At 35.0% G+C, this 21,317-nt stretch overlaps 1 protein-coding gene across 8 annotated transcripts in view; it reads right to left on the reverse strand.

Annotated features, from left to right (window-relative positions):
- Window positions 1-21,317, reverse strand: part of ADAMTSL3 (ADAMTS like 3) — a 553,717-nt gene that overhangs the window by 224,621 nt on the left and 307,779 nt on the right. The window lies entirely within an intron of this gene.

The following is a 21,317-nucleotide window of genomic DNA, read 5'->3' on the forward strand; positions in this document are numbered from 1 at the left end:
AAATGACCAAGTTCCAATTCTAAACTATTCAGTAGGAATAGAAAAAGGGTAAATTCTCTCTCGATTTTTTTTAATATTAAAATTAATTTGTAAGAAAACTACATTACAAACATTACCATGGTTATAAATGAAAACTACTTGTTTCAATGATACACTCTATGGTCATCAATTATGTGAAGAAGCTTTGTATCAAGATAAGTTGGCAGTCAAAGTCTAATTTATGTCAATTATTCTATGATCTGTTTTAGTAAAAGAATATAACAACATCTATATAACATCTTCCAGAACTGAGCCATCAAAATAATATAAAAAAGAAAATAAAACCTCCAAATATAACTTTGGGATCTTTAATAAAAGAGATTAATTCCTATAACTGTCTAGGGGAATCAGCTGAAATTATTACATTATGATGTTACAATATCCAAAATAAGTGGTTATTATTATTTTAGGGTTGTCTACTTTCTTCAATCAATAAAGAATATGGAAAATCAAAGTCAAAGGAAAATTAAGATATGAGAAATAATTATGTTCTATATGAAAGTTGGAGGTAACAGAAAAATACTTTTCTGAAAGCATCTGTCTAAGGTGCTGAATGTAATGTTACTTCTTCAAGCTGTCTAGCACTTAATTCTTTAAGCTAATAATACCATATAGCTTAATGAATATTAATAAAGACAAAGGAACGATGACATTTAGTCCTTGTCATATGAACTCTCATTTTGGTGACTTCTCTAGTATGTAGTGTGGTGCTCTGCATATTGAGTACTTCATGTATTTGAAATTAAATTCAAAGATGCAATTAATATTTGTATATGACATACTACTCAAATCCATGAAATCCCAATATTAGACACATGGCAACAGATAAAGTATCACAGAATATTTTTCCTTATGCAACTTGGATTTTTCTACTTATATACAGACTTAACTCACATATAGATTGCTTCAGGGGGCAGTGGAAAGAATGTTGGATTTTTGAAGTCAGAGGAATGAGATTTGAACATTGGCCTTTTCTAGCTATGTGACCTTGTATATAATATCATTTAACCTTAATGAACTTCAATGTATTCACATGTAAATGAGAATATTAAGTGATATAAGCAGAATGTTCCTGCTTAGCTCTAGATCTATGATCCTATGATCTTAGTTTTTATTTTATACCATTATTTGAAATCCTAGGTACAGAGCTCTTTCCTTTTTATATTTTATCTTGATGACCTTATCACTTCCCTTATGTTCACTTATTATCTGTATACAGATAACTCCTAAATCTACATATCCAGTCCTCATCTTTCTCTTGAGTTGCAGTCCCATATTACCAACTGTCTACTAGGTGTCTTTATCTAGACATCCAACATGTATTTTAAATTAGATATGTCAAAAAGAAAATACACTATTTTTTCCTCAACCAATTCTATTCCTAACTTTTCAATTTCTGTTGAAGGTATCTTCATCTTCTAAACGCCCTGTTTCACTGTCTTGAGTTACCCTCAATTATTACATTCTTTCATTCTCCACTTTCCCCATATTCAGTCAATCCCACAACAATCAAAATACATAAGCAAACTCAATGTAGCTAAAATTAGGAGGAAAGGAAAGGAAAATTATTTGCTACAAGTTTCTCTGTTAAAGGTCTCATTTCTAAATTTTATAGAAAGCTGAGTCAAATTTGTAAGACATTCCTTAACTGAAAAAGTCAGAAAAATGTAAACAAGCACTTCAGAAGATAAAGTTAAATCCATCAATAGCCATATGAGGGGAAAATGTTCCAAATCACTAATAAATAGAGAAATGAAATTAAAAGTACTCTGAAGTACCACCTCATACATATTGGATAGACTATGCTGAAGGGATGTAAGAAAATAGGTAATAACCGTATTGTAAAAATCAACTTTGAAAGATTTAGTAACTTTGATCAACACAATAACCCATTATAATTCCAAAGGATTCATGATAAAACATGTCATCCATATACAGAGAAAGACTAAAGAGCTGACAGAGTACAGTGAAAATGTATTTTCTCTCTCTCTCCCTCTCTCTCTCTCTCTCTCTCTCTCTCTCTCTCTCTCTCTCTCTCTCTCTCTCTCTTTCTCTCTCTCTCTCTCTCACTAATGTAGAAATTTGTTTTTCATGACTAAATATTTTGTTTTAAAAGTGTGGCTGAGGAGGGGAAACAGTTGAAACCAAAAATAAAATAAGACTGAATTTTAAGATATTTTAAAAAGATTAGCATGCCATTTATAACTTCATCTAAATCAAAGATAATATACTGAACAATAACTAACATTAATGTAGGATTTTAAAGTTTAAAAAGTACTTAACATCCATTTTTTTTTCATTTTAGAATCACAACAACCTAATGAGGTAGGTACTACACACATTGTCATTATCATTTTATTTTTGAGGAAACTGAGGCTTACAGATATTAAGTGAATTGCCTATCATCAGACAGCAAGATAGTGTCAAGAGTGAATTCTGAACATACATCTTTCTGATCCATTCACTGAGCATTATTTACTCTACCAAATTGCACCTATAGGTCAAGGAGAACTCCCTGGGATATTCCCTCCAAGTTGAGATGTCCTTCAATTTTAACACTGAGTCATTATTCACACATTACTCAAAAGTTCTGGTTATTCAAAAGTTCCAAAAATAGCTAACTATATAACAAAATGAGCATCTAATTTGTTCACAAGGATACCATAAATCATTTTTTTCAAATGATTTGCTATACTCTAGTCACAGTATGTGTGTAGCATCTCCTGATTTCCCAGAGCAGTAATCTTATAAGAAAAGAAAATAAAAAGGCAAAAAAGGGAAGAGAAAATGAGAATAGCCTGACTAATGATCTTAATCTTACTTTTAGTGTTCAACATTTTTCTTTCCAAAAGACCTTTAATAATATACTAGAAATTTCATAGGATTTGAGGTCAAGTTTCCCAAACTGTAGAATAAAAAAATTCACTTTCTTCCCAGTTTTTAGAGGTCAGATAAAATGCACCCATCTTAAATATCTTTCCCATTCTCATTTTGTCAGAGATCACTGATAATGGTTCAAAATCATACCATTAGTTTCATCAATACTTTGGGATATAATATGCTTAGATTTGGTAAATGAATAAAAAATGAATATAAAAGCATTTATAAGTGTTAACTATGTGCTAATAAGCATGGTGATATATATATGTGTGTGTGTATGTATGTATGTATGTATACACATACATATATAAATAGATGTATATATATGTATGTATGTATGTATACACATACATATATAAATAGATGTATTTATGTATGAATGGATATATATGTATATATATATATATATATATATATTCAATGGATATGGATATATAAATTCAATCTCTAAACAATTCCTACATTCAAGAAGCATACATTCTAATAGGAGAAATATATAGAAACATATGGAAAAATGGTGATCCAAGAAGGGTTTTGGCTTGGAAAGTTACATAGACTGATGTTCCATTTCCAACAGCAATGGTATGATTCCAGAGCTGGAAAGTAGGAGTAAGAGGGTAGAGCAGGCATATTGAGCATGTAGGCAAGAAGATGGCCAAACAGGAAATTAAGAATAGTTTCAAAGGACTAGAGAGATATAGGGTACCATGTAAAACACCCAACAATCAGGGACAGAATTCCAGAATTGAAAGAGTTAAGAGTCCCAGGACATAATCCTTGGTCCAGAGGGTCAGCACAATTAAGAAAACAGCTAGGTGTTCTCTTCTTAGCTTTTCACATATCTTGGCTTTAAATTTATTATTAATCTTTTCCATACCATCATTCCCTATATGAATATTATGTATAAAAATTTCAATTGGATCTCAGAAAGAGAAACCAAATTGCAGGAGTATAAACTGATTCAAGACTGTCAGAAATAAAAATGAGGTACATCATGAACTGCAAACTAAATAACTTAAAGGTTAAGGGTAATCAAATAGGGTGCTGAAATATACCAATAGGGCTATTACACATAGAATATGAAATTTAGCCCATGAAAATAAAAAGACAAACTTTTGTACTCATAAACGGCAATGCTGCCACTTACTCTTATTCTAGGCCTTTCTGATTTTTTCAGTTTTCCAGACAAGTTCTAAAAGCAGGATTACAAAGACAGCTAGGTGGAGGGAGGACTGGGCATGGAGTCAGGAAAACCTGAATTCAAATCTGCCCATAGACAATACTAGCCATGTAAACCTGAGTAAGTACCTTAACCTGCCTGCTCAGTTTTCTTAACTGAAAAAATGGAGATAATAATAGCATCTATCTCTTTTTGTATCGCCAGCACTTAGCGCATTGCCTACCATATAGTAGAGACTTAATAAATATTTGTTTCTTTCCTTCCTTCTCTGCAAGGATTCCTCTCTATCTTGATGTCATGAGAAGAGTACATTTGGGGTCAGAAGACTTGGGTTTGAATCCCAGTTCTCCTATCTTAATTTTGGGAACTCCAAATTTCCTCATCTCTATAATGAGCCAGTGATATTTAAGGCCCCTTCTAGCTCTAAACTCTTTGACCTGCATTCTACCCCCTCTAGTATCTTTTGGAAAATTGTTCTTTATATTTACTCCTTACTTCTCTACAGAATTTTCCTTTCTACAAAGGCATACTTCTCTGATCTTGAAAAATCATTTGGTTTTATTACGTCCTCATCTTTTTCTTCTCTAAAGACATATGCTATGATTTTTTTTTTATTAAGTTGAGGACCTTCTGGTCTGTCAATTGATTTTCTAAGTGGTTCTATCCACTAAAAAGGGAGTGCCCTGGGCAAATAATTAGACCCATTCTTTGGACCTGGCACATCTCCCACTGAATCTTAATAAACTAGAATTCTGATCTGTGTTGTGTCAGTTAGTGTGTGTGTGTGTGTGTGTGTGTGTGTGTGTGTAGTTTCAGTGATTCAGAATCTAACTAATGCTGAACAAACTGATTTTTAAAAAGTAGTTTTTGACCCTATTCTCTTCATACAAGAACCTGGAATTGTGTAGGGACCAAAAAAATGTACCAACATGTGAGGCCGCAACTGAAAAGTCTGCCAGTTTTAGCCACCATATTATGACAGTGTAGACCAGACTAATTAAAAAAATCAAAGTAGGAGGAAATCAACAGCACTTTGGAGTCTACTACTCGTGTACAGGAACAAAGGAAAACATGTTTTCATTTTCGGATTGTTTTCCTTGGACTGCTTCACTACAATTCTAAACAGTACAATCTGTGTATGTGTGTTTGGGGATTGGGAACTGGGCACATGATACATAAGTGATTTGAATCTGAACATTGTTCATTTAAAGCAAAATATAAAGAAAATAAATTATATAAGACGTATTCAGGTAATTTGACTAGATATCAAGGTCGCTTCCTATTAGAAGACTCAAACTCTTCCTCCAAATTCACAAAATAATTAAAAACAGAGTCAATCTTGCATATTTGCATAAAGAAACTGACATTACTACAGATAATTTTAAAATGCCTAAAAATATACAAAATTGGCTTGGAGATGCAGCAGGCCTACCGCCTACAGCTGGGAACCTTGCCATGGGAAATAAGTTATGGTCCTGAACCAGTTGGGATTCAGGGAAAAAGGAACTATGAGGCGTGTCAAAAGGTGGTATGCTATGGTAGAAATAGTGATGGACTAGGGATATAAGGCTTGAGTTCTAATTTAGGTACTCTAGGTATATTTTCAATATTGCTGGACATTTCTAATCCAGCTATCTCACCAGTACCTCAAATTCAGCATATAAAATTTGGAATTTATTGTACTTTCTTTTTAAGCCTGACCCTTTCCTCAACTTCTTGCTTTTGATGGAAGCATCTTCTTCCTTGTCATCCAGCCTAAAAATTCCAGAGTAATGTTTGATTCCTTCAAATTCCTTATCTATCTTCCCCTCCTTCTCTAATTTTCCCAACATCTCCTGAATCTATTTATTCCTTTAACTTAAAGCCCATTACCCTTACCCTGTAATATTTTAGGCTCTTACATCCCATAACTACACAATTGTTATAGTTTTCTACCTGGACTTTGTGACTTTTGTCTGTTACTTCTCTACTTCTAGCTATCTAATCACATTTGTTATCACTTTGAATCCTACTGAAATCTAAAACACAAATACATTTAATAGTAAATTAACATTTTTCTAAAAACTTGTTTCTCCAATCAGCAGAATGATTTCAGAGAGGTCTGGAGAGACTTACATGAACTAATGCTAAGTTTAATGAGCAGAACCAGGAAATCACTGTACATGGCAACATGGATTTAACATATACTTCTATCATGTTTAATATAAAACAATGGGGCAGCTAGGTGGCGCAGTGGATAGAGCACCAGCCCTGAATTCAGGAGGACCCGAGTTCAAATCTAGTCTCAGACACTTAACACTTCCTAGCTGTGTGACCCTGGACAACTCACTTAACCTCCGCCTCAGGAAGAAAAGATAAAATAAAAAAATAAAACAATAAAAGTAAAAACAAAAAAACAAAAAACCAAACTTGTTTCTTCTAATTTTCCCATTTCTGTGAATGGCATTACCATTTTGGGTCACCCACGCTTGAAATCTGGGGCATCTAATCAATTTAGCTTCCTTGGATATGGATCACATCACTTCATTGTTCAAAAACATTCACATGTTTCTCATTGCCTACGAAACAAAGTCTAAACTCTTTGAATTGGTATTCGAGATTCGATATGGTTTCAAAATGGCTATCTTTGAAGCAACATCACTACTAGAATTGGGCTATTGCTTTTCCCTGAACATGACACATTATTGACTATCTCTATCTCTTCCCTTGTACAAATCCTTTTAGAGGACCTAAAAGCATTTCATATTCAATATGTCTCATATTTGACAGTTCCTGGAACATAATAAGTGCCTAATAACTGTTTCCTGAAAATAATCCAAAAGAACATTCATAATCTTTTTTTGCTAAACTCAGATTCCTTCCACATTTCTCTTTTTCATATTACAGTGGGGAAAATGTTTAATTTGGAGTTAGATGATCTAGATTTGAATCCCATCTCTGCCATTTGCTAGCTCTATGTCCCTGGATAAATAACTTCTTTTTGGTCCCCATTTCCTCATTTGTAAAATGGGAATGTCTGATTAGATAATTTTGAGACTATCCAGTTTTAAATCCATTATTCTCTTGGCAACCTGGTTTGTAACCTTGAAGTCATCCTTCATTCTCTACTTTACCATACCTACTACTTGAAGGGACCATTACTTTTCTGTCTAAGACTCATTAGCACCTAGCACAGTACACTTAATAAATGTCAGTTAAATATTCTGTTGAACACCTTATCTCCTCTTTGCCACCTTTAAAAACCCTACCTTTCCTTCATGCTTCAGCTTCTATGCCCCCTCTTCCATGGAACTTTCTCTTAACACTTTATTTATACAGGCATATCCTGAATAACATTGCCCTAACCAACACTGCTTTGCAATAACATCATTAACACCTTATAACTATAAGCTACCATCATGTCCTGAATCCTAATGTAATGTCTTTTGGTTTACCTTCCCAGGTAGCACTGGCTCCTGTTCCCTACACCACTGGCTAAATACTGCTCACTCTGACACCTCTGACTCCATTCCAATGAAACAAACTATTCCTTGTAATGATGTTTTTCTTAATAACACACTTTTGGGGATTCAATTAATGACACAAGGTGGGGCTATTTCTCTAACTCTCAGAAAAAAATAATCATATTCTAATTCATTAGGATCATAGATCTAGAGATAGAAATGACTTAAGATACCACCTAATTCAAATTCCTCATTTTGCAGATGAAAAAATTGAGGTCAGTTTGGATTGTCAGTTGTTTAAGGTTGCAAAAATTGTGTCAGAAGAAAAATCTGAACCCACGTGCTCTGACCCTGGAATTCATGCTCTTTCTATTATGCCATGAATGTTTTATAGGAATTTATATTATATATATATATATATATATATATATATATATATATCTGATGGCTTTGCCAGCATTGGCAAAGTAACTTTGGATTCTATTATGACAAAGCAAAAACTCTGTCAAATCTTAATGATATGGGAATACTTCAAATTGCATTCTGGTAATGGACTGCACATCTGCTTTGTGAGCAACTGGCTAGTTAACTTTGAATAAGATAATAGATGGTTGTCTAGTAGCTGATTTTTTGTTTTTAAACCAAAACAATTTGTGGAACTAACTACGAAAAGTGGAGGATTGAAATTTGCATGAATCTATATGGAAATAATAGTCACACTGATGAGTGATCTTGAGCACTAAAAAATGTTCAAAATTGTTTACTAAATTAATGTAAGAAAAGGTATACCAATTTCTTAAATCTCCACATCTGGCACAATTCAATTCAATTCAATTCAATTCAATTCAACAAATATTTATTAGGTACCTAAAATGTACAAAGCACTATTAGGTGCTTAAGGATAAAAACATTAAAATGTGACATAGTCTTTGAAATCCACAAGTTTACATTTTATTGGAGAAGGGAGATATTTTATGCATATGCATATATATACACACCCACACAAATATGCACACATACACACAAACACATATGGTTAGGTAGAGATAGAAAGCTAGAAAGCAAGGTAAAAGCAAAATTCTATATAGATTTCAAAGACATGATAAAGAATTTATCTTAGGGACAATGAAGATTTTGGAGTAAGGAAGTCAAATTTTCAGACTTGCATCTCTATAAAAGGAATTCTTAACTTGGTGTCCATGAACATAATACAAATTTTTTGATAACTTTACTTCTAGATAATTGATTTCTTTTGGTAATACTTTTTTTTTCCTATTCATATAAATAGAGTCTGAGGAAAGGTCCATAGGCTTCACTGGATTGTATAAAGATTACAGAGAAAGCTAAGGACCTCTAGGCCATGATATTAATTTGGACACTTCTGAAAGAAGTGAGTGGAAAAGAAAGAAAAGACTGAAAGCACGGTTGTTAATGTTGTTGTTTAGTCTTTGTGACCCCTATTTTTGTTTTTTGGGTTTGTTTGTTTTTTTTGGCAAAGATACTGGAGTGGGTTTTCCTTTTCCTTTCCCAGCTCATTTTACAAGTGAGAATATTGCAAGATTAAGTGACTTGTCCAGGCTAATTCAGCTGATAAGTGTGATGTCACATTTGAACTCATGAAAAAGAGTATTCCTGATTCTAAGTCCATTCCTCTACCTATTACACTGAGTCATCTAGCTAGCCCCAAGCAATTAGGCTACTGAAAAAGTCTATGTGAGATATTATGATAATGTAAGCTTCTGAGGACATGGACTACTTCATTTTTGTCTTGAAAGCCTCAGCAACTAGCATTGTGGTACTTAGATACCAGATAAATAAATCTCTATTAATTGAATAAAAGAAGACAGTGTCTAGGAGAGGAGGAAGGAGAATGTAGGTCAACAATCAATCTTGCACTGTTTTCAGTGCTTTCTTTGTGCCATGCAATATAATATTCTACAAAGATAAAAGGAAAACTACTTGCTAGCAAGGAGGCTGCATTCAATCAGCAGAAACAGCAAGTGCATGTATAGAGATGTTCAGGATGTATACAATATTAATACAATGTTATTTAGGTTGGGGGTACCCTAGCACTTACAGGGATCAAGAAAGGCTTCATGTAGAAGAATGGACTTTGAGCAGAGTCTTAGAAGTAACTTGACATGGTAAGAAATAATATGAAGATAAGTCTTGGCAAGTGATTGGATATGAGGTAGAAGAAAGGAAAAAAGGTTAAGGTCAATGCAAAGGTTGTAAATCTTAGTAAAAGAAAGAATCTCTAGAACAGGAACTCGATGTAAACAAAAATCTCTTACTTGACCCAAGGGGACAACAGAAATAATCCCACTTCGCAAATCTTTGGATTTCAACAATTCAACAAACATTTATCAAAGAACTGATCTAGGCAGTGGGGAGGGCTTGAAGATAAATAAGATATATATCTTGAATTTGAAGAGATTGTAATTTCTTGTGGGAATAAGACAGATACAAATAACTACAAGTCCAGGATAGAACGTCCTATTTATCATAAAAGTGATGCAAAGTATTTGAGAGTGCAGAGAAAAGGGAGATGACTTTTGGCTGGGAAAATCTGGGTCTTCTTTGAGAAAGTTTCATTTGATTTGGGCTTTTGATGGCAGGTAGAATTTTGAGAGGGGAGACTAAAGGGAAGGTTAGGAGGTTAGAGAATAGGAGAGTATTTCAAGTAAAGCAAACAATGCAGATGAAGAATTCTTTTCTTCCATAAATTTATGACTTCTGAACCCTCTTCGGAGAACTTTGGAGGTTAAACTAACAGAGCCTGGAGGTGGAATAGATCTCCCTACAGGCTAAAAAAAGACTAAAAAGAAATTCCACTTTCCCCTACCCTGATCCCTTGGAAGCCCAGGCTATGGTACAGCCATGGCAAAGGTGAGACTAATAATTTTGCTCGTCCTGGCATTTTCCTAGAGGGACCACTGAATGATTCACATCCTGTCCTGTCATTTCTAAAGCATAGCGTAAAATTATATGTGAAGACTATCTGTGTAGATGCATTAAATGTCTTTAATGTAGCAGAATTTTTCTACTTAGGCGTATTCCTTGTTCAAATAGAGAACTGGGGTGAGGGAATCTCACCCTACTCTATATGTGGGTGAGGGAGGCTGGTCTGAGGCTAAGACTGAGCTGTTGTGTTCTCCAGGAATGGAAGCAATGAATCAGGCAAAAGTTTTTGGCTACAAGTTACAAAACACTCTCCCTTACAAACTCCATAGAAATTGAGTTATTTTCTCATTACAAAACTACTAACACTCTAAATCTAACACACAGAGCACTCTGGATGTGATACTGAACAGCTATGCTACTGAATGTAAGCCTTGAGACCAATACTTAAAGATTTTCCTTCTATTGATAATCTGAAGGGGCATTAACACAATAGGGAGGAAATAACCACAACTACTTTTGGACACTGAGAATACTCAATCCATCAAGTATTTATTAAGCACCAAAGTATGCCAGGAACTGGACAAAAAGAGAAACAGTCCTTACCCTCTGGGAACTGACATTTTTGGGAGAGACAATATGTATTTTTAATAAGCATACATAAAATCTATATGACATAAACACATAAATTTAGCATAGGTTTTTTGTTTTGTTTTGTTTTGTTTTTAGGGAATGTGCTAACAGCTTCGGCACAAGGGCTACAGATCTATAATGCAACATCTTATGGAAAAGCTGAAGCTTAAGCTGAGCTTTAATAAATAATAAGCAGACAGCTGAGAGTTTTTTTTCAACATTTCTTTGGATACCATTTCATGAGTAGATTCCAGGCAAAAGCTGGCATGTACTTCCCATTTCAGATATAGAGGGTCCAGGTTAAAGATAGGGTGATCACAGTTTCTTGCAATGCAGCACCCTCTGCTGACTGATTCATGAGGTGGCATTTATTTTGGGCCTAAAGACAAAAAAAGTCTTAATTCACTCTGGTGACATTTTATGTGCACAAGCTCCAGGTTGAAAGAGGCATGAGAAATGATCAAAAACCTGCCATACAACAGGGCTCCAGACCGTGTAGAGACAGCCATCTCTGGCCACTGATTTCCCTTTGTTCTCTGATGCAACAAGCCAGGTGATTTTCTGATGAAGGCAGCATGAGGTGTAGCCTCTCTATAGCTGACTCTTTTCATAGTAAAAAAAAAAGAACCAAATGCAATACTAGGGAAATATGCAGAGAGGCATAGGGCATTCAGAGGTAAACTAATTAAACTGAAATATTAGCCAGCCAGAGATAGAAGGAACCTCCAAAAGCACTATCTTAGAATGAGGACACAGACATAGAACAAGAAAGCCTCTTGTCCAGGGTCACATAGGTGATGGTAGAATTAAGTCTGGAATCCAAAGACAGCTAGGTAGAGTGCCTGGATAAAGGGACAATGCTTGTGGTCAGGGAGATCTGAGTTCAAATACAGTCTCAGACATTTAAAATCTGTGTCACTATGGGCAAATCACTTAACCTCAGTTTATCTATAAAATGGGAATAATAATAAAACCTACTTCCCAGGGTTATTGTGAAGCTCAAATAAGATAATACTTTGAACAGTAATCAATACATTCAACATTTAGGTACTACATAAATGTTAGTTATTTCGTGGCATCCAGAATAGTACTCTTTTTCATTACATTTCACTTTAGATATTAGCAGAGTTGTGGAAGGCAAACTCCAAGGCTGAAACACCTCTACTATACTAGTTATGTGATCCTGGGCAGTCCACTGATCTCTCTTTTAGAGCTCCCAGCAGTTCTTTAAATAGAAGAACAGGGGCTGACTTACCCTGGTGGAAAGAATTTTCATCTGTAACAATACAATCCTTGAGGAATCAAGACTCCCCTCCTCTTTCACTTCCCCTGTCACTTCTTCTCTCCAAATACAGGGGATTTAAGGGAGGGCAGAAATGATACCACTAGATTAATTGAGGAATTAAGAATTTGTTGTTTTCCTTTTCTTTTTTGAGAAAACTTCTACCAAACAGATTGTCAATTTTTCTACAATTTATAGTGTTAGAGAGTCACTGAATAATTAAGTAACTTGTCCGAGGTCACAGAATTAGATCTAGGTATATTCAAGTCCTCAGATGGAGCTGTGATTTCACATCTGTCCATATAAGTTACTCTCATCCATGCATCCCTTTGGGAGGAGGAGAGGAAGTATTTTTTAATAAATAGATTCAGAGAGAGAGAAAATGGAAAAAATAAGAAGAAGGTGTGAGCAAAAGAGAGAAAGAGAGAGAGAGACAGAGAGAGACAGTGAGAGACAGAGAGACAAAGACAGAGATCAAGCCAAAGAGAGGAAAGAGAAACACCAAGAGACAGAGACAGAGAGAGGAGAGACGGAGACAGAAGGAGAAAAAGACAAAGAGGAGACAATGAGGGGGAATGCAGAGACAAAGGCTTTCTCTAACATTAAAAATATTCTGAATATAAAAGAAAAGTTTCAAGAAAAATAGATATAATTCAGAATTAAACCTGAAATGTTCTGAGTTAGTTTGAGAGAAACCCCATAATACAAATTTCAGTTGCAAATTTAAACTAATTGAATCAGTAAACTATAATGCATGATTTTCCTAAGCAGAAAACAAAAACAATCAGTTTGAGAGAAAATTGGGGACTAAGTAGATCATACAAGAAGATTGACTTTCTAAACAACAGCATCTGTCTGAGATGGCATGACTCATTTTTGTCTCTTCAGAAAATGTTTACACTACAATGTACATGATGTGGAATTTTTTTATTAAAATATCTGGGGAAATTTTGACAACAGGCTGCTAATCTGTCTTCATTCTATTACACTCAATTCCTATTGCATTTGCACAAATTAGAAATTGAATACTGTATATAAAACTTGAAATTCTAAAGTCCTATTTTTAGAAAGGACCTTAGAGAATATTTTATTTAATCTCTACATTTTATAGAAGAGAAACTCAAAGTCCAAATAGTTTCTGTGATTTGCCCAGAATTGTACAATTAGTCTTAGAGTCAGGATCAGAACCCATAGTGGTATATAGAAGAGAGCTATGGTCAGAGTCTGAAGACTAAAGTTAAAACCTGGATCAGAAATTCACTAGCTTTATTATATACAGTAACTTACTTTAATTTTCTTAGCCTCAGTCTCTCTCATTGTAAAATGTGGATAACTTGGGATTGTTGTAGCAAAAGCAAAGAGCAAAAAGTGTCTGTTTATTTTGGCACTTTTTTTTATCTCCCTCAATAAAAACTAAGAGAGAATAATACCCAGAGTAATTTATCTTTGGAAGACTCCAAGAAGATGGATCTTTCATCCAAATGAATACACTTCAGCCCTAGTGCAGTTGAAAATCCAGCACAAATACATTCATGTATTGGTGCCTGCCAAGGATTAACTCCTTCCCTAAAAAAAGGATAGGGTGATGATGACTTTCCCTATTCTCATGATAAAACTAGATAATCTCCCCATCTTTCTTAGAGGTGATACATTTTCTCTTTCTATTTTGTACTTAATTCCCATTTTCCATGTTTCCATCTAATTTCAAGTATAGTATAATATATTGATATGGTAGAATGTCAATAACTGGACTGACATCAGTAGAACAGTAAAACCTGAAAACCTGAGTCCTTTCTCTGATACCATCCCCAGCTAGTCAGGTCTCTGTGTCCTTTAGTTTCCTCATTAACAAAAGGAAGCAGTTAAGCTATATCACAAGGCTTAGTGGAACATACAAGGAAAAGACCAAAGAGAATTCTGGGAAGCTTATGACTTGTATCTCTATCCATCTACATTTCCACTGCCATTTATTCATCATTACTCTATTCCCTCATAATCAGCAGTTATTAGGAAGATCATTTTAAAGATTGTCCACCTACTTTGTTGCTCAGCCATTTCAGTTGTACCTGATATTTCATAATCTTATGTGAGGTTTTCTTGGCAAAGGTACTTGTAATGGTTTGTTTTTTTCTCCTCCAGTTCATTTTATAGGTAAGGAAACTAAGGCAAAGAGGGGGAAGTGACTTGCCCAGGATCACACAGCTAGCAAGTACCTCGGGTTAGATTTGAGCTCAGGAAGATGAGTCTTCTTGACTTCAGATCCAACTCTGCACCATAGCATCACCTATACCTACTTTATTGACAAAGTAGATTGGGATCAGCTCTCTATGTGAAAGCATTCTTGATCTGGGATGGGTTCAGGGAGATTGTTCTGTGGGTTAGTAAAAAGATCACTAAATTTGGAGTTAGGAGAACTGGGTTAGAATCCTTGATCTATTTTTCATTACCTGTAAGACACAACTCCTCTGTACTTCAGTGAACTCAACTGTAAAATTAACGTTGACTTAGATGACTTAATTAGTATCTTTCTGTCTCATTTCTCCCCTATAATCTCAATGAGAGGAATGCCCAAGAATTATCTATACTGTTCTCCTCTCCTGGGTTCTGTAGTTAATATTTTTAAAATTTTGTTGAATCAAGGAACAAATGAATGGATTGCAAAACGAGAAGATGCCCTAGGCTTTAGGAGCACCTCACAATTCTTTATCCTTATTTTTAATAGAGTTTAATGAATAAAAATGAATTAATAATATAATGTATAATAAAAGAAAATAAATACATAGAATGAAATAGTATTTTCCTTCCAAAGGCTATTCACTTGCTCTCTGGGTCTCCATTTCCTCATATGAAGACTAAGAAAGATGTTTAGATGCCCACTAGCTTGAAGACTTCCATGAGCCTCTTAGGCTTCAAAAAAGCACAGTGTGAAAAAAGTGCTGGATTTCAATCTCAGCTCTCTCCTAACTAACTTAGTGACTTCTAGCATGTTCCTGCTTTGATTCAACTTCCCCTTCATAAAATGTGATTTCTATTTATCAAAGCACAAGAAACTGAATATCTCTGAACAAACTGTTTTAGTCCAGGTTCTCAATGGTGAAAAAGCAGACTCTGAAACAGAGGGGAGCATGCAGCAACACTTTTCTATAAGGAAGACACAGACTTAACAATGCAGGGGAAAGGTGATTGCCACTGGACTCCAAGCAATGCTGTGGAGTTCCATAAACATCTCACAAACATTCATCTCACACCGTGGACATTTCTACAGATGCTTCCATGACTCCTGCTCCCTGTGCTTTGTATTTGGCCAATGAGCAAGATTTAAATGAAAAACAGGAATAGAGAAAGTCGAATTTCATTTTGACATGGTCGATTTAAAATTTGTTAGATTCAAAAATCTTCAGTTCTTAAGCACATATGTCCATTTAAATGTTATTAGGAAATGGGCAGCAGCCGAAAAACATACGGCTTGCTAACTAAGGTTCCCACCCATACAATTATAAGACAACAGCTGCAGAGCCCTGGACTGCTTCATGTTATTTTTTCTCATTCCAGAAGGGGCTGTATTACTCTCAAGAGAATATAAATGGTTGGGATAACCACACTTCTTGGGCGCTGGAGGTCTCTCTCTGGCTTTCATCCATGAATTGACATCCAAAAGAAACCCTGTGGTTAAGCACAATTCCTTTCACAGGTACAAAACAACAGATGAAATGGTATAAAATCTGTAGATAAAATGTAATATGCTCTATGGAGTAATCTTGGAGTAACGCCAATTTTTCTTTGAAGAGTCAGACAGTGACTCCTCACAGGTACAATATTCTAATCTTACCTAAACAGAAATATTACGCTTCAGTCACAGATAACCTGAGTGCAAATCCTGGATTTCCATTTACTATCTGCATGTCTCTAAACAACCCATTCAATCTGGCTGGGTCTCAATTCCTTTCCTGATTAACCCCCTTCACTCATATTTATATTTGAAACTCTGATCTCGGGGACAGCTAAGCGGCGCAGTGGATAGAGCATCAGTCTTGAATTCAGGAGGACCCGAGTTCAAATCTGGTCTCAGACACTTAACACTTCCTAGCTGTGTGACCCTGGGCAAGTCACTTAACCCCAGCCTTAGGGGAAAAAAAAAAAAGAAACTCTGATCTCTTCAATTTGTATTCAATTTGATACCAGTTAAGGGTGGGGAGCTGTAGTATAATTTCTAATACAATTATATAAGATTTTTGAAATGCTTTACACTCTATATTTAAATATGAATGTCTCTGTTATAAGATTCACAACACTCTAAGATATTGAAATCTTTCTATTAAAGTCTGACTCATCAACTTTCTCATCTTAACTATATTCTTTTCTACTCCCAACTGATTATGGATTAATTCAAAGGACCACTCTGAGCCAGTCTGGCTTTGTACAAACTTGTTTCTGGCTCACGCTTTCCCTAACTCAAGGAGTTTGACTTTGAAATTGTAGCTCATTAGATTAGAGTGAGCCAAAATCCTTTTTTGTTTTTCCCAAAATGTCAACAAGATAAGATCATAAGATTTAAAGTCAGAGAGTACCTTGGAAATCTAGTAAAATGTCCTTATTTTATATATGACAGAACAAACACTGAAAGAAAAAATTACTTATCCAAAGTCACCAACATAAGTAGCAGAGCCAAGATTTGAAACCAGACTATCAAAGTTTTTAAGTGACAAGCTCTCAGTTGCTCCAGAAAATCTCAAAGATTGAAAGTTATAGAAGAGTTGCAAGTCTTCGTGGGTATACTTTCTTCACTGAAACTTTCTGGTACCAAAGAAATCACAAGTCTGGACTTCTCTCTAATCAGTCAATCAACAATTATTTATTTGTTATTATTATCTGCTTATATATCAAAGAAAGGGAAAAAAAAAAAAACTACCATGATCCCTGATCTCAAGGAACTCCTTTTCTAATAGAGCTATGGGATTAAATCATTAAATATTTGTAGTTAATAACTCTGTAGATAAAAGATATATATATATATATACAATATAAGGTTAATCTTGGAAGGAATTAATAGTGGAAGCTGGGGGTGAGGAAAGAAGGAAAAAAAAAACTTTCTGCAGAAGGTAGGATCTGAGTTGAGCTTTGAAGGCAGCAAAAAAAAAAAAAAAAAAAAAAAAAAATAGAGATGTCATTCCAAGCATGAGGGACAACCAGCGAAAAGAGTCAGAAAATGGAAGTATTGTATCTAAAGAACAGCAAAGCTAAGGTTACTAGAGACGATGAGAAATAGAATAGATGATGGTAGAGATATTATAAGAAGGAAGGGTAGCTAGATGGCATAATAGGTAGAATACTGTTATAAGTTCGTTATAAGTTCAAATCTAGCTTCAAACACTTACTAGCTGAGTGACCTTAGATAAATCACTTTACCTTGTTTGCCTCAATTCCTCATCTATCAAATGAACTGGAAAAGGAAACAGCAAACCACTCCAGTATCTTTGCCAAGAAAACCCCAAGAGGGGTCACAAAGAATCAGAAAAGATAGAATGATAAAATCATATTGTGTTCTCCACTAGAATGAGTTCCTCAAGAACAGAGACTGTCTTACTTTTCTCTTTGTATCACAAACACTTAATATAAAGCTTTCCATATAGTAGCACTTAATAAATGCTTGTTCATATAGAAATCTAAATATACACATACACCCCCCACACACACACACATTCTTTGAAAGTATCAACAAAAGTCAACAAAAATTTAAAAGCAAAATTTGTTACAGAGAATTCTAACCTAGTCAGTCCCATTACCACATGCCTGATAGTAACATCTAAGATTTATTTTTTGGAGAATATACCAGAAACTACTTTCTAAACTCAAAAGGTTAGGGATGTTTCTTAAGTATTATAAATGTTCCTTTAATGAGCCATTATGGCTCTTCTTGAAAATAATAAAGTTTTATACTTTAACATATTTAACATGTATTGGCCAACCTGCCATCTGGGGGAGGAGGTGGAGGGAAGGAAGGGAAAAGTTGGAACAAAAGGTTTTACAATTGTCAATATATCTATGCATATATCTTGTAAATAAAAAGCTATAATAAAAAAAAGAAAATGATAAAGTTTTTGGTTGATACAAATTCCTAAGGCATGAGATAGATATAGATGGAGAGGAAGAAGGGACCTGAGAGGTCATCCACTTTAATCCTCTTCATTGACCACATGCATAATCCAAGGTCAGCGGTTTGACCAATGTGACAGAGTCAGTAAAAGGTAAAATCAGGTTTTGAACTCATGTCTCCTGCCTCCGAATCTAGTTTCTTTCTATTGTACCACATGAGCTATATTTAAAATATCACTAGTATCTTTAATTTGTCTTCCTAATGTTTTGCTACATATAACCTGCATGCTTTTCTCTTGTTTTGTATGTATCTTCTATTTCCAATTAGATTGTAAAGGATTGTCTCTCATTTCTGTTCTATCATTCCAAGCACCGATAATCTGAGCGTTCTATGCTCGCCCATTGTGTCGTTAACTAATTTCCCTAACTAACATTGAGGTGATTTGTAGGTAATTTGATAATGAGTCTGAATTTTAGAACTGTGGACTCAGAAAAACTTAATTGAGAAAAGAGTCCTCCAAAGTCATCTGGTCCACTATCCCACCCATCCCAGGAATCCCTTCAGCAGCATCCCTAACAGGCAATCATTCAACCTCTACGTGAACACTTCAGTGATAGGGAGTTCATGACTTCTTGAGGCAGCTCATTCCATTTATGGACAAGTATAATTGTTAGAAAGTTCTTTCTTGTTGGCAGTATAACAACTCTTGCTATTCAGAAGCTGATGTTGGCTTTTGGTGACCATAACTTTCTGTAAGTGTTGGACACTACAGCTGGGTTCTTTACTACACTACAGGCATTCCAAATCCATTTGGAAGCCTATGTTTCCTTCCAGAACCACTTATGAATAACTGTTGCTGCACTTCCTTGATGAACCTCAGCACTCTATTGCATCCTCTGAGTGAATGATTCCCTAGATCAATGTTTCCCAGGCTTTTAGAATATATGAAACATCTGTGAACTTAGAACACCTGGTATACACTGAGGGGTGAAGGGAGAAAAGTTTCGATGAAGAAAAAACATCCAGTATGATACTGCAGAAATAGTACTAGGTTTGAAATCAAGAGACTACATTTAACACTCTACTAGCTGTGTGACCATGGATAAATCATTTAGCTTCTCTGAGCTTGTTTCTTAATTTGTTAAATGAACACAATGATATCAGTGCTACAAGGCCTAAGGCCTACCACCAGAAAAGCATTTCAAAACCATTAAGGACTATAGAAATTGGATTATTATTATGAGGAGAGATGTTGTTCAAAGCATCTCTGACAAACTGAGTCTACCTCCTACGATCTTTTAAATAAAATTAAAGGATAAAAGGGACAGGTAACAATTAGATTTTAATGTTTTGCCTTATAAATTTTTTATTATAACTTTTTATTGACAGAACATATGCCTGGGTAATTTTTTACAACATTGTCCTTTGCACTCACTTCTGTTCCGACTTTTCCCTTCCTTCCCTCTACTCCCTCCCCTAGATAGCAGGCAGTCTTATACGTGTTAAATATATTATAGTATATCCTAGATACAATATATGTGTGCAGAACCGAACAGTTCTCTTGATTCACAGGGAGAATTGGATTCAGAAGGTAAAAATAACCTGGGAAGAAAAACAAAAATGCAAAGTTTACACTCATTTCCCAGCATTCCTTCTCTGGATGTAGCTGATTCTGTCCATTATTAATCAATTTTTGCCTTATCAATTAAGTCCTATCAATCATTTTGATGAAATTACAGAATATAACAGTAATGTAACAGAAGCAATTAGGGTAAAAGTTTTGTCTTTAGGTGGCTTCATTTTACAGATTATATTATTAGGCAGGAAATCTTGAGTAGCTCACAGCCCTGTGCAACCTATTAGAAGAATGTAAAAGATCTTGTGTTGTATCCCATTTGGAACGTGGAAATGTTCACCTCTTCCAGACTTTGATGGGTACATGTAGAGAAAGTGTGAACAAGTTCCTTAATTGACCGTAGGAATTTGATGCTATTCCAGGGTGAATGCCATTGGCTAGCTGGCTGGCAGATCAGTCAGGCCTCTGGCTACCTTTAAAATTAGGAAATTCAGGTTAAGAAAAGCTACCTTGGGGAGTTCATGTAGTATTTTGGAACTATTTCTAAATTAAGCTACACATAAAAATAAATCCAGGGATGTAAAATAGGACAAAAAAAATCTAATCACAAATCATACAAACTCATACAAATTATTTTACAAATGTAGAAAGAAGAAAGACTGAGGCCACACTTAGATAATTCCTTTGGGAAATGGCCATGATAGTGAATATTCTTTTATTTCTCAGAGAGCAAATTTACTGCTTGGCTAAACCTGCATAAACAGAGAGGTAATGGGGCAGCTAGATGACGCAGTAGATAGAGCACCAGCCTTGAATTCAGGAGGACCCGAGTTCAAATCTGGTCTCAGACACTTAACACTTCCTAGCTGTGTGACCCTGGGCAAGTCACTTAACCCCAGCCTCAAAAAACAAACAAACAAAAAAAAAACCAGAGAGGTAATTTAAACTTGAGCTCAACTTCTATGGTTCATTTAAAACCACAGAATCATAATGCATTATTGGGAATTAAACTACTTTTTAAGTAGACATCATCTTATTTAGTCCCTCTCTATTTCATAGGCAAGGAAACAGAGATCCAGAAACAATTTTCACATTGGCCAAAAATATCAGAACTCTGGAGGTGCCAGCATGTTTAACCAAGGCCTTTAGGATTGTCTTAGATCCTTGTATTGCTGAGAATAGTTGTCCCTCACAGTTCTTAATTATATAATATTGTTGTCACTATATACAATATTCTCCTGGTCCTGTTCACCTTATTTTGTATCCATTTATGTAGGTCTTCTGAGGTT

The sequence above is a fragment of the Sminthopsis crassicaudata genome, chromosome 2, assembly GCF_048593235.1.
Source record: "Sminthopsis crassicaudata isolate SCR6 chromosome 2, ASM4859323v1, whole genome shotgun sequence".
Classification (NCBI taxonomy): Eukaryota; Metazoa; Chordata; class Mammalia; order Dasyuromorphia; family Dasyuridae; genus Sminthopsis; species Sminthopsis crassicaudata.